The sequence below is a fragment of the Mixophyes fleayi genome, chromosome 3, assembly GCF_038048845.1.
Source record: "Mixophyes fleayi isolate aMixFle1 chromosome 3, aMixFle1.hap1, whole genome shotgun sequence".
NCBI lineage: Eukaryota > Metazoa > Chordata > Amphibia > Anura > Limnodynastidae > Mixophyes > Mixophyes fleayi.
The window spans coordinates 259203307-259218589 of NC_134404.1; the positions used below are offsets into that span (position 1 = coordinate 259203307).

The window sequence follows — 15283 nt, forward strand, 5'->3', positions numbered from 1 at the left end:
TATTAAACAGAAAATATATTCCAGGATGCTGGGACTTGTAGCTCTACAACAGTTGGTGAGCTATGAGTAAACCATCTTCATAGTGTGATTTGGTGTGATTGTTTCCTTCTACATCAATCATTAGCTTTTACAAAATAGAAATACCATCTCCCAGAAGAACAGTTTTGTCAAGGTACCGACAGGTACTGTGCAAATAGCGTCATTGTATCTTTTAAAAGCAGGAAGTGTTCGGCCCACCAAATTTCAAAATATCTGGCAACCCTGGCTTGCCACCTATGGAGTAGATAAACCAAGGGCACATTAAATCGGAGTTTGACATCACTGAATTAGTTTTAAGTCACACGTTAAACGTCTGACAAGACCCAGGACGCCAGGCTGAATCCCCTCCATTCCCCATGCTAACCCTCCCCTCCTTTCCCCCTCTTGGCCCCTTAAGTCTGATCTTCTCTACTCATCAGACATTACGCCTCCTCCCCTCCTCCCCCCTCACCCCCTTTCGAGCTTTAACTTTTTTCCACTCTCAGTTTCGTGATTTAGCTTTATAACACAGTTCTTAATAACAAATTTTTCTTTAAGTTTTAAAATTCTCTGATTTGTAATCTAACCATTATGCTGTTAAACCATGGAAAACCTTTCAATAAAATATGTTTAAGAAAAAAAAAAAACAAACAGGAAGTGATCACCAGCATCTGGAGGGATTCTTGCTGTGACTGTCCACTTTGAAATGTAGCCTGAAGGAGGGGGCAATTGGTGGGGGCCAGCAGGCTAGATGTGATATTAGAATGTGGTCTTTGCAAATCTGTGACCACAAGGTACATTTTTTTTAATGCTGAATCTTTTTTTAAAAACAAACAAACAATAACACAGGTACTAGGAAATATTCTTGAAAATCATCAGTATGCCACGAAATCTGGTGACACACACTGTGTAATTGTCCCAATATTGTAGCATTAAGGGCTAAAATGAGTCCAATGCTTGATAAAAATATCAATTAGAAATTGATCAGGAAATTTGACATTTTGGTTGGAAGATGATGGTTATTGGCTTGTGATTGTTATCATCCACTGACCAAACTGATCGGTGCTTGGAAATTACGTTAGTAAATCATACAGTTAACATAAAAATAAATATTACTTTACTGGCTGTACACATGACAGACATATTGAGCCCAGTAATTACATCCTGCAACTATTACTTCAATTGGTTGCTCAATTGGACATATTTTCCTGAATATTGAAAATTGGATGACATATTAATGAGAAACTAGTCAATTGTTATATATCTGGTGCAAAGCATTACCTCTGTTCTTGTTTCTCTGGTTATATTATTCATGTAATAAATGCGTAATTTGGGATAAACACAAGAGTATGTGTTTTCAATAATCTGGGCTAATGCTGCACACACACCAGTTATCATCATCTCCTTTTCAATCCATTTGATACTATCATTCTAAAACATACAGTTATGTGAGGAAAAAGGTTTAACTGACTAAGTTTACTATGGAAACATGAATGGTAGGGAGCTGCTTACACTGCTGAGGTGTTCAATCTGAATTAGGGACACAGAATTAAAGCAGCACTTAGCACTACACCATCCAGTTTGATGAGACTCAACATTGACAAATGTCCTTTTTTTAGCTTTAAAAACAGTCCTGTATTAAATACTTTGCTTAAACCCTTGTCATCCACACATATACAGATTCTACAGTCCAGAATTTGCACACTTTAGAAGTTTCTAATCTTTTTCCCATAAGCATATTACCTTGAGAAAATCAAAGATAACAGAATAAATGTCTTACCCGACAAAGTAGATGATTCCAAACTTAAGGAAAAACGGTCACTCGCGCTGGGAATTCCTCGAGTTTGGAATCATCTAATTTGCCTACAAAAAACATAATTATAAATATTAAAAATTCAACTTGCCCCATACGTTTTCTCAGGATTGTTACCATATCCTCTCTGCCAATAAGCAGCTACATTAAAATCATAATACAATAGACATTTGTACAATTTATTACAAATAAGAACAAAATAATTCTTTAAGGCCGAGCTCATGAGAATCATTGACCTGTCTCCAGATAACAAACGTTAACCCAAGCATCAGAACGCACGAGGACGGTAAGAAAAATATGTTCCAAGGGGTCCTACCTTTGTCATTTTAAACTTTCAGATCTAAAAATGAGAAAACCAGTATTTTTCTTTTCTTCATACCATTCAAGTAAATTGAACTTGAACACAAACAGCTACATGTCCCTTTTATAAAAGAATTTGTGGTTAGGACTAGAACCAACCTTTATATAATCAGAATTCTCTGTTACTAGTAAAGAGTGGTTAATAAATAGAATTCCCTTTGGCCCCTTATTAGATAACTCATTTCTCTGACATGGAGGGGGGAATTCAAAAAGTATTACCGTTATTACGGTAGTTTTAACCCGGCTTTCTGCTCGCAGCTCCCTGCGAGCAAAAATCCAGCATCATGACTACCGTAATAACGGTAATAATGCGCAGGCCGCGTTACTTTTAACGGTAACGCGGCCAATTGAATTCCCCCCTGAAAGTGTCTGTGCTTACATAAATTACATCTCTATTCAACAAACAAATAATGTCATAAGTAGAAATGGAACCAGCAATAAAATGTGCTTTTAAGAGAAACATATGTCCAACCTGTTTATGTTGTTTGGTCAAATTATTTTCTAAAAGTGGGTATGCACTATATTACTGCTGAACTCCATTAAATTGTAATGGTGTTGTTGTTTTTTTTATTATTCTAAATTAATGTATCACACTGTATTTATTATGAAAACAAAGGCATCCCACGATTCTAACCATTTAAACCTTTACATTTCCTGTTTTTTGTTTGAGCATAAAGGAAAAGTTGAACAATATTTTTGAGATGATAAAAAAACAAAAAAACTTTAACAACAAAAGGATACACATATTACTAAAAGTAACCATTTATTTTTAAAAAAAGTAACATGCAAGGGAAACAAAAATCTTAACAGAAAATAAATAAACTGTTTGTACAAAAAAATAAAGATACATTTAAAACATTTAATAAAGTGTATATATGATAGAATAAACTCAGCTGCATTTGTGGAGGGAACTATAAACTTGTTTTAGACATTTTCCACTATTCACATGTGTTTGAATTGCCACATGAACAATAGTATCTTTATTTATGAAGTTGTATTGTTACTCAAACCTTTGCCTATCAATCCCTTTTGCATATTACTGCATGTGCACGGGAGAGTCAACCAAAAAGATTGTGACTGTTACAGATTCAAACCTAATTATAACAATTTTTGGGAATTTGAATTATCTAAGTATATTATTAACCACTAAAAATGAAAAACAGTTACTTTAAATCAAATCCTCGTGTCACCAAATAACCCCTCTTTCCACACCTCCAGTTGCTGGAGAAATGGAAGGCTTCACAGAAAACAATGGTTCCCAATGTTAGCCAATGCCAAGCTTCTGGTTTGTGAGAACATCTACCCACTTCTACATATGCAACTGCCTACTGTATATATACGGAGGGCATGATCTTTATTCTCACGTTACACTGATAAGCACAAGAGTGGTTCATGTGTCAGCAAGTAATGTCACAGGGATTTCTTTGCGAGGGAGGATAAATGAATGGGAGACCTGAATCAAGATAGAAAGCTAATTAATTCAAGCAGAAATTAATCTCATAGTATTTGTTTTAGTAATAACTATTGGATCCAACTTATAAATGCTAAAAACATTAGCGCTCTATCATGACTATAGAAGGTCTCTCCTTAAAAAAAGTAACAAAAAAAGTAAATATTGGGAAATACCAATGAAAATAACAATGCCAATGCTTCAAGGCTTATAGCTAACTTTATAAAAGTATATATATCTGCAATTGCTTTGTTTGACTTAAAAAATATATAAATCTGTGAAGCCAACACAGCACAAATATAATTAAGTTGCTATTAAGGAACAGACTAGCTGTGGTCATAAATGGGTTAAAACAGAAAGAGTAGGACACATCCAGCTGTCCATGGATGAAGAGTGTGGTATCTAGCTGTTTCCCTAGCAGGGCTTATCAGTAAAGCCCTACATTATGGCCAGAGCGGGCACTGGGGTTGACGGTAGCAAGTCACAAAGGAATTTGATATAAAGTAAATCATACTATTTGTTTAGAGGCCCTTTCATTTTTTCAGTTTAAATGAATGCATTTTTTGTATTTGGAAGGGATTGTTTGCTCCTTTGGCCAATGGGTGAATCATCTTTGCACTAAAAATGCTTTCATTTAATAAAATATGTGAAGAGTAAATTCCAACAATAGTTCTCATTCATTGTAATAAAAAAAGTAAATGAATTGATATAAAGGACAAATATGAGCAGCATATCCCACCCCTTGAATATTGGAATAGTGAGTGATCCATGCTGTTACTATGTAGACCACTTAAACTGCCGTAGGTGGAGTAGGCTTTGGCATTGTTCCAATTTGTTAAATCCATTAGGATAGATAGCAATGATTAATAATATGCCTGAAGTCTTTTAATTGGAGGACAAATCCTTTTTAGCAAAAGTGTAACCCATAGCTATCAGATATTTGTTTTGATTTATCCAACTTGCACTAGACTGATGGAAACTAATATCTGATTGGTTGTTTTTGCTATTTGCATATCTTTATTAAATACAAATTTAAAATTTTATTTGTCAAGCAAAAGTACCAAAGATGAATAAAGTATAACTTTTTATTAGGAAACAAGACAACAAAAAAATCTAATTAGTTGTGATGTTTAAAGTTGCACTACCTTTTAGTAAAAGATATTACAAAGTGCCCCTAACTCTAGGCAGAACCTTAACGGCTGCTCTACAATGCAGATTTTCCTGGGGTTCTTCTGTTCCTCTTGGAGATTGAGGCTTGTGATTGGTTCTCGACTCCTCCTACTCACACACCTCTCTATCAGCAATAAACTGTTGGACGAAATTGATTAACTGGTTCGTATTACTGAACTGACAGCTTCATGTAGTAGTTACAGGGGCTCTGTATTGGGGGACGGGCACCTTAGTCAAATCTTTTATGTAGGTGGCAGTGCAATTTCAAATTCAATAAGGAAGTTATTTGTTTTATGATATAAAATGAGACACGCTGGATATATACAAGATATAGTAATGAAAATGCTTAACACAAATTAAACTAAAAACTGAATTTGCAGCAAAAGAAGTTTTACATTTAATTTGTTTGATACATTTTTAAAGAATTACACAGAAACCTTTGCAATCCACTATTTATTTCTAGAACTGTAATGAAGCAAGTGATACATTTCGAACTTGTATGTGTCTTGAAATGCTCTTAATTTGGGCCATGTATTTGATATATGTATTCATGCAGAGAATTTATAATGCTACACATAAAAAAACAGAACACTGCATCTGAATATATGACACATATGCATGTCTTTCCAATCACTGGAGTTATCTTCATGTTTTAGCTCACTGTGAAGTCTGTTCCGCTCAGATGAATTGCAACACACATGGCAGTCAAAAACAATTTAATGCTGTAAGCAATATATACCTCTGTTACTACACTATGACTATGATATACATAGATGTAAAAGACCATGGGACAAAAAGCAATACCTAACTTGTTGGGATGACCAAGGCACAAGTGTTGAAAATAAAGTTTTTTTGTATGATAAAATGGTAACTGCTGGATAGATAAATGATGTTTAAAAATTGCGATAACAACTTGGTATAAAATACCCTAATGTGTACAAATATTAAAAATGATTCCTTATTCAGTAAACATACTTACCTGCTACTTAATTGTTTTGGATCCATAACCTTTTGCACAATAGGACTCAATCAAACTGCAAATTGATTTAAGTAGTGAAGCATTATCTATAAATAAACAAGCTTTTAGCATTTTGCACATCATTATGATCTAAAAGGCTTCATAGCAAACCAAAAATAATCTTAAAATTGTTTTATATACAGTTTTAGTGTTAATCCACCATAAAAACAAGTGGAAATATTTAATAAATTAGATCATTTGAATATGTAGAGAATATTTGGTTGAGTGGGGGCATTACATATATATAGGGTATGTTTGGTAGGGAGGGTGCATTATTCTGTATAATGACTACATGGAAATGTTAATAAATACAAATGTTTTCCACACAGAACCTATATTATACCTGTAGTTTGTTCAATATAGAAATAAATGTATATTTCTAATTTTGTTCAATAGTGACACTGTTGCATTTAGGGCCGATGCACTCTGAGGCCAACTCATCCCAATGGTCCCTCCTTTGAGGCTTAATAATGTCTTCAGGGATCCCCCAGAACTCATATCAGGGGTACCTCATTATAGGTATATATGAGTGGAGAATTAATTTTAATTTTTAATCTTTCACATCCCAAAGTGGATGCCTTATAATTGTGTAGAATATAATTGTATAAGACTTGTATATATAACATTGGAGTCAATACGGTTTCATTTTATTTGCGGTTTTGTATTATAAATGTAAGATTTGTATTAACAGCGCTATTCGTGTAAAGTAGAATCTTCCTTTCCATCAGGGTTGAACCGATTGAAATGTATGCTAAAATCAGGATCAGATTCAACACCATCCAAGTGTGAGGATACTAATACAATATTTGGTCGACTGGTCCTGCTTTCCATTTGACAACGGGTTGATATTGATGAACTGACGTTTGGTACTGAGGAGCTTCGTTTGGGCTTTGGCTGGGCGGCAGGTAGAGAGCTGCCAAATCCCAATAAGTTCAGGGCATCAAGAGAGCCATCTGGGTCAATCATTGCATTGATAACTAGAAAACAAAAAAAAAATATATATTTAAATGCTCAATACCCAACAGTGTCAAAGTTAACATGTTTTTAGAATTATATTATGTTCTGACAATTTTCAGATTTAATTATCCATCAGCATAATTTTATACACTGTTAATTAACAATTATTGCTTTATTTATCACCATAAAATAAATGTAATTCTTATTAAAAAAAATCCACATTAAAGGGAGCAAGTGTTTAGTTTTGGTGGTAAAACCCATCGTAACACAATGTATTAGTGAGGTGAATATGTGTTTCCTATTACACAAATTAACATGACAAAATAAAAATTAAGAAAAATAGAAAGCTCCTTCAATTATAGTCTGCACACATTAATAATAAAGCAAATCTGAAATGTAAATCAAATCTCTCTCAAGCAAAATTAATCAAATAGACCAGTATTGTACATAAACTTATATTTAGGGGTAAATGTATCAAGCTGAGAGTTTTCCAGTGGGTTTGAAAAGTGGAGATGTTGCCTATAGCAACCAATCAGATTCTAGCTGTCACTTTTTAGAATGTACTAAATAAATGATAGCTAGAATCTGATTGGTTTTTAAAACCCGCCGGAAAACTCTCAGCTTGATACATTTACCCCTTAGTGTTAAATCAACAAGCTAGTAAACAAACAACTGTTTGCCAATATTAATGGCTGATGGTATATTTTGTTGAATTAAAAAAAAATTGAATAACACATCAAAGTGATTTGTCACAATATAATACATAAAAATAAAGTAGCACATGTGCAACTTCAATTATTAACTAAATTCTTACACCAAGAACCTAGTGGTCTATATTCATGCAACTGCAATGTTACTAAATAATTAAGATAATCTACACATGCTAAAATTAAGTTTTAGCTGGAATATACCCCCCAGGTGAAACATGTGAGCAAAAATACTAATGTGTATGAAAAGACATGACTCTTATAGCATAAACTAAGCATTGTGACAATTATGTTCATGCAGAGAGAAGCACAAACTATTACTAGAATTAAAAGTGACAATAAAAAGGTTCATATGATGAAAAATTGGCGTAAAAAAAAAAAAGATGTATGGTAACATATGCTAGGAGTCTTCCAAACAAAATATGTGAACAAGAATGAATGACGTTGAAAGAAAATTATGATTCTGCAAGCATAACTGAGACTTGGATGGATAAAAATAAATGAAACTGGGAGAATAATGGAAGGATAGGAAAGTTATGATATTAATATAGAAAACCTGTGAAGCACCGATTGGTGTTTGCTATAAGATACTTAGCATAAATGACTGTACTGAAAATCAATTATTATTTACACATTGAAAGGGTAGCAAATAAAAATATGGTCCTTTTCATAGGTAATCTTAACTGTTCAGTTATAAATAGGCACAATGAAACTAGTGGTTCTGGCAAAGAAATATGGTTTTTATTAATTTTAATAGACAACTAACTTTTGCAAATAGAAGAAGAATCAACTAGAGGGGTAGCGTACCTGGACTAGGTATTACCTAATAGAACTAATAGTATATGCAATGTCAAGTGAGGGGGCACTTAGGCAATAGTGATAAAAACATGGTAACTTTTGCTTTGGGTTTCAATAAAACATATTATAAGGGACCTAGAAATACTATGAATTTTAAAAGCAACGTTTAATCTGTGCTTTTGGATGCTTCAGGGAACAGCCAATCAGGAGAACACTGCAATCTGTATTTTATGTTAACATAGTGATTCCCACATTACATTTTAACTTTTGGAAGTGATTATTCTTTCAGATACACACAAAGTGAATTAATTGCTTCTCTGTGAGGCCCTGTGATATCTTATGACACAGCTTCCTGCTTAAGCTGGGTACACACTACAGAATTTTCCACCAACTTTTTATGCCAATCGATTTTACATGCGATCGATGTTCCGATCGCTCGGTCCTTGGACTGCATACACACTAGCCTTGTTTAGGACGATAAAGGGAAGAGCGGACGTCCCTTTAACAACTTTTTTCAGCCATGTTGTTGTGAGCAATGACTGTAATTTCGTAGTCACTGTTGTGGATCGGTCGGAAGTTTATACACACTACACAATGGAAATGAGATTGGAACGAAAATATTAAACGGTACCACCAACCAAATGAGGCGACAATTGTCCATTTGGGCAGACTTTCGACCATCGTGTCACTGCACACACTGACCCGACTTTTGAACGAGCGGTCGTATGTCGGCTGATTTAGCCGATTATTGGACGAAAACCGTGTAGTGTGTACCCAGCTTTAGTAATGTCCTGTGACACTGCTCTGTGGTGCCATAATAAGGAGCCTATTGTGTATGTTTCGATCTACTCAACAGACTGAATTAGTGACTGTAAAGAAAGCAGCAATTAACCAGATTAACCAGAACATGGAATTTTGGTATATCTAGTCTGAGGAGCTTTAAAATAAATGCATATACTTGGGAGATTACATCAATGTTTTCCTTCTTAAATTTTTATTTTTATGAACAGTTTACAAGAAAATTGTGTTTGAGTTCTGTGCATATCATGTATGTTGTGTAAACTGAAATAGAAGGGTAGTGACAATAGAATGATGGGATATGTTTAGGATTTTTCATGCAATAAAAGAAATAAAACATATCAATGATTACATAATAAATGGCATTTATAGATTTAGATCAATAATATGTAAACCTAAATACCTTGTAATTGTTTCTCAATTTGTTTCAGCTCTTGCAATATTGATAATATTTCCTGGAAAGAAAAACAAGGTTACTACATTTGTAAAAAATCAAATTAATGAAGTCTTTATGAAGTGTTGTTAGCTTGAAATGTTTCAGACACTCCAAAGTACTTCAGGGGTAATCCTCAAGATAGGCAGTAAAGGTATGAATTGCATAGCTAAGACACCCTCTTTTACCATGTAAACACAGCAAAATGCTCACCGGAAAAGAGCCAATGGAAGCTCTATTGTAATAATATTATTCATATCATAAAACGATGAAGAAAGTTTTAGTGTTATCTTTGCTTTTAATGAACCTCAGCCTGCACCTTTTTCCTTTTCTGGAAGCTGTATTTTTCTTATCTGATGGTTTATTTGCTTTATCATCTAGTCTAGTGTTCATATTTTGGTTTACAAGTCTTGTAATGTATATTTTGTTTTAAGTAGCTCATCATAGATTATTCTGTATATGATAATCAAATTTATTTACTATAGAAAAGAAAAAATATTTTCGCATATTTTTCCCCCCATATAACTTACTGCACTCAATAATTGCAAATTAAAAACAAAGAAATTGGTTTTATTTCTGAGCACAACTGATTAATCCTTCTCTTATTCAAAAGTGATTAGGCAGGGTCTTTCACACCCATGGGCATTCATCATTACCATTCTCTACCTGCTGGTCCCAAGACGGAGAGAGACACTCTGCAGCCAAATACTGGCCAGTAAGTCTCAGTCTAAGGTATGTAACTAATGCAGTGGACAACCCATTTACAGTAAGCCTACCAACATATAATATTTTCAGAATCAATAGTGGGTGTGAAAACCTACCAGTTAGCTGAAATTGCTTTGTGGCTATAGTAGAAACTGTTGCAATTGAAAACCTGTATATTAAGTTGTAATGTGAAGCAATGATCTCACTGGCAACCAGTCTAATAAATAGGAATTGATTGATTTAAAACGGTTTGTAACATTTGCTATGGATTCGATTGCTTAGTAGGTCCCATCAGTCAAATACATGGGAAATTGAGGGAAATGTTACTTTCATCGCCTGATGTCAGTCATTATACACAGAGCACAAAGTCAGTGCAATGTACAGCTCAATGCAAAACCTTTGTGACAAAATCACATAAATTGACATTTCTTTGACTAAGCAAAGCCTTTCTCAAGACAAGTACATATACCATCTCTACATGTCTATGGATGTTAAATGGGTTTTCTTTCATGGAGATGGGGAGTGCCTAGGGTGGTGGAGCTTTCCTAAAATAAAGTTTGTGCAAGTGGAAAATGTCCTTCTTTCTCTAGATAATTATAAAAAGTAAATCTGTTGGGGCTTCGAAAAACTGGATTCCATGTTGCAGGTTCTTTGCTTTGCAAGACTGCCACGGAGACAGTAATTGGAAAATATAGGTAAAGTCCAAGGTACATAATATAATTGCAGTGTTAGTGTAAAAGAAAATACATTTAATGATACATTCTTTCAGAAATTGCTTCTGGCCAGAAACACAGTATCACAAACAACATCAACAGGTGTTAAAAACACAACAATAATAATAATAATAATAATAATAATAATAATAATAACAACAATAATAATATGCAGATATTGGTGAGGTCAAACTCTTTACAAATAGGTGGTATGTTTCCCTATATTCCTCTGTATAATCCAAGCATTATTATTGATGAACACAGTCTGGTAGTAATATGATGCAGTGATCTCCTCAGCACCTATTTCCTGGGTGCTCCACCGGGCTGTTTTTACTTGTCACCCAGCTCTTGGAGCCCAACAGAGTCCTATTATAATAGAATAAACCTTTGTATCTCCTATTATAACAGACACTATGGGCCTGATTCATTAAGGAAAGTACTCTTTTTTTTAACTTAAATTTTCTCCTGGACAAAACCATGTTACAATGCAAGGGGCGCATATTAGTTTATTATTTTACACATAAGGAAAATACTGGCTTTTTTTTCTAGATCAATTTAAAATTTCAGTGTACAAATAAGCTATCAATTATTAGCATGCTACATGAAAAAACAGACAGTATTTTCCTTTTGTGCAAAGTAATAGACTCATTGCACCCCTTGCATTGCAACAGGGTTTTGCATAGAACACTTAAGTAAGAAAACTTTTTGCTTAACTTTCCTAAATGAATCAGGCTCTATGTGAGCACTACAGTCAGCTCTGTGTGTGTTAGACCACTGACCATCAGTCTGACTAGTCCTGGCATGTGTGGGCAATAACCTCCAACATTTTTCATTATTATTGCAAAGTATTACACTGCCCCCACCTGGCTACTTCTTAATGCCACCCGGCTAGCAAAATTTTCTGGGGAGAACACTGTGAAGATAACTATATGGGAAAAGTTAGGACTTTATAGGTAGGTTGTGAATTTCTGTCAGTCACTGTAACTCTCTGTGTACTCCAACGTGCACCCAAATCTTTGAGAGCAGTTCTTGGGTAGATGGTGGTATTCAGAAGTGTTTTCTTCAAGAAAAGATTGTCTTCTAGGGTGTGGATGCATGGATTAAACATAAGAATAAGCAATAAAATAATGAACACGAGTAAATGCAAATTTCTTGCATTAGGTAGAAAAAAACAAATAAGTGTTATTTGTAATTATAATGAAAGAAAAATTGTCACATACCACACATGAAGTTTTAAAAATAGGAATTTCACTCTCTGATCTTAGTTTCTTCTCAATCTCATCCCAATTGCATTCTTTGTCTTTAAATAATATTCTGAAATATAAATATAAAAACACATATATGCAAAGCTTAAGCACATTTTAAACAGACAAACACAGGTTTGGAAAACAGCCAATGAAATGTATATAAAAGCCTTTTATAAAACAAGATAAGAAAAAAAAGTTATTTAAAATAAAGTGTGATTTAATGAATACATTTGTTCTAAGACTTTCAGCGATACATATAGCTTTTCATAGTCCTTTTGGAAAAAAATGCATGACATTTTATTTACCTTTAATTCTGTAATGGAAAAGTATTTATATATACAGAATTTATATTACATAAACATGACATGCTTTGGTGCTATAATAAATGTACTATAATATGTGCAAACAATCTGCTAGCTGCAGTTATCTATGAAAATACTATATATTGCTATCTTACCTTGCTGGGCAGCCCTGAGCTCTTTTTATCCCACACAGTATAGGGAGAGAAACTGAGAATTACATCCAGCATACAGAACATGAAAACTGTGTAGTATACAAATAATTAAAAGCAAAAAGGCCCTGTCCCATCGGATGCTTGGAAACTTTATACATATAGCTTATAATGCTCATTAGAGTGATTACTATAATCATACAATGACACCAAGTTGGGAGAGTCACATCCTTGCTTAACAAAACATATATTCAGCTGAAATTGTGCCAACACATAATTTATCTATGTGGAACAAAAATGCAGAAGGGAAAACTTACAATATTCATTGTAAGCATTCATAAATGTAAAATCAGTGTAAATCTTTTTACTTACATGTAAAAGTGAATTAGGGAGAGTCTTGGGTGTAGAACACTGAAAGCAGCTGAAGGGAAGAGTTACCTTGTACTGAGATATGGGTGAGGTAACCTTAGGTAAACGTATCCTCTGCTGCAAGATGCTATATGTGTGATTGTAACAACCAGTTTGGTCACCACACTGCTTATCTTTGCCACTATTTAAGCAATTATGATAAACTCTACAGAACTGTCACAGAGCTCACACTGGAGTGCATCAGCACCAAATTACAGCAATCAGCAGCATGTTTCATAATTAGTAAACCAAATGCCTATGGATGGTTGTCCCCCATTGATGACTAGGTATAATTTTCACATTTTGACAATACAGCTGTTTCACATGGAATTACTTTCATTTAGTGGATTTAATATTTTGTTTTGTTAACTTTTGATAGAATAATGTAATAAATAAGTTTTTATGGAACAAATCTTTTTTTCTATTTTAATTGCTACTCCCAAATATTTAGCTAAAAATGTAATCAGCTATTCCTCCAGAATACAGGGAAAGCAAATATGTGTATTTTATACAAGGACTGATACTATTATAGGGATTTAGTCCAAAAATAATTTCAAATGGTGGATTGCTGATGGTGCAAAAAAGAGCTGTCTCCGCCAGGCAGTACTAGGCACAAACCATGCTTGTATAATGGGTAACGAAGGGTTCAAGGTAAACACTGTTTTTTTATTATCAGGTGCCTGAAAAGCAAATGACATTTGGGACATTGAGAACAGCACTGGAAGCAGAACCTGGTTTTAGTGCTTGAAAGAAGACAAACACAGGAAAAAGGGCTATTGTGGCAGGGCATTTGTATATATTGTGCCAGTCTTTCTTATCTTTTATGTAGTGGGATCAGCAAAAAACGGTGGAATGAATGCCTAATGTTAATAGGATGGCCTTTCCATTTGCATGCTAGGGGCTTTTACAAGTTAAAATAAATAATCACAAACATTTACGTTTGAATTAAGTTAATGTATCTCTCATGCTTTTCCTCATTTAAAAGCTTAAATAAACCTTAAAGTTTAAGGGTTTCTTCATTACAATTTAGAAAATGAAAAGATGAATATAAAATGTCACTATTATTCAGTCTTACAATAAAATGGATAGATTTAAGTGCATATGTCAGTTTTTACTCTATTACAAATAACAACATATAGTGTCAAACCTAATTGTTCAAATGAATACAATAAAATTACTAAGCTGGAAGGATATTAAGTTAAAAACTTATATTTAGTATATAAAAATAAGATATTTGGAAACAATTATTCTACACAGAGTAGACTTCCTGCAAGCAGAGAAGAGACTTGTCTGGCAATAAATGTTATGACAAGTAATCAGTTTACATTAATACTAAACCAGTACATGTTACTCAAAAGGGAAGTATAACACCTATATCTATCAAGGAGCATAGACGCTTCATTTGTGTTGGACTGTGGAAGAAACTGGAGGCCGACAAGAACATAAAAACTCCACAGAGATAGGGGCTGGCACTGTGAGGCAACAATGTAAACCACCGCCCACTAAATCACTGAGAATGAGAGCCATACCTGGAGATTATAAAGTGCAGGCCTCCCATATTATGGTATTTATTCCAACAATAAAACAGTTCAGATGTAGTATTTGTAGAATTTTGACAGTAATTATTTCTACAGTAAGTACATAACTATATGTGCACAAAAATCACATACCTTATTTTATTTGCAGTTTTGTCGATGGTTTGTCTAATTTTCTGAGAAAATTGAAACACTGAAGAAAGCAGTAAACTATCCCCCATTACCTATATAAAAAAAAAAAAGGGTTAGCATTCAAAATTACAATTTGAAAAAAATATTTAATTTTGTACTTATTAAAAATTGGCATGGAATTACATTCAACTATTAGTACTTCTATATTTCTTTGCCTTTAAAATGAATGTTACCTGGAAGTACTGTACTACTTTTGCCCTTGGTTGGTTAATGCTAGTTTATAATAACCATCATGATATTCATGCTGTTATCATTATTATTAACATAAAAACATATAATTTTACGGCAAATAAGAACCACTTGGCCCATCTAGTCTGACCATTTGTTATTTTAATAACCTATGGTAACCTCAAACTCTATCTGGTCCTTTAATCTTTGTAAGGGTATCCTTATGTCTATCCCAAACATCTTTATATTGCTCTACTGTATTAGCCTCTACCACCTCTGATGGGAGGCTATTCCACTTATCCACTACTCTTTCTGTGAAGTAGTTTTTCCTCAAATTTCCTC

At 33.8% G+C, this 15283-nt stretch overlaps 1 pseudogene; it reads right to left on the reverse strand.

The window, feature by feature from the left end:
• Positions 1-6492: 6492 nt before the first annotated feature.
• The window catches only part of LOC142143239 (centrosomal protein of 170 kDa-like), a 47295-nt pseudogene continuing 38504 nt past the window's right edge, over positions 6493-15283 (reverse strand).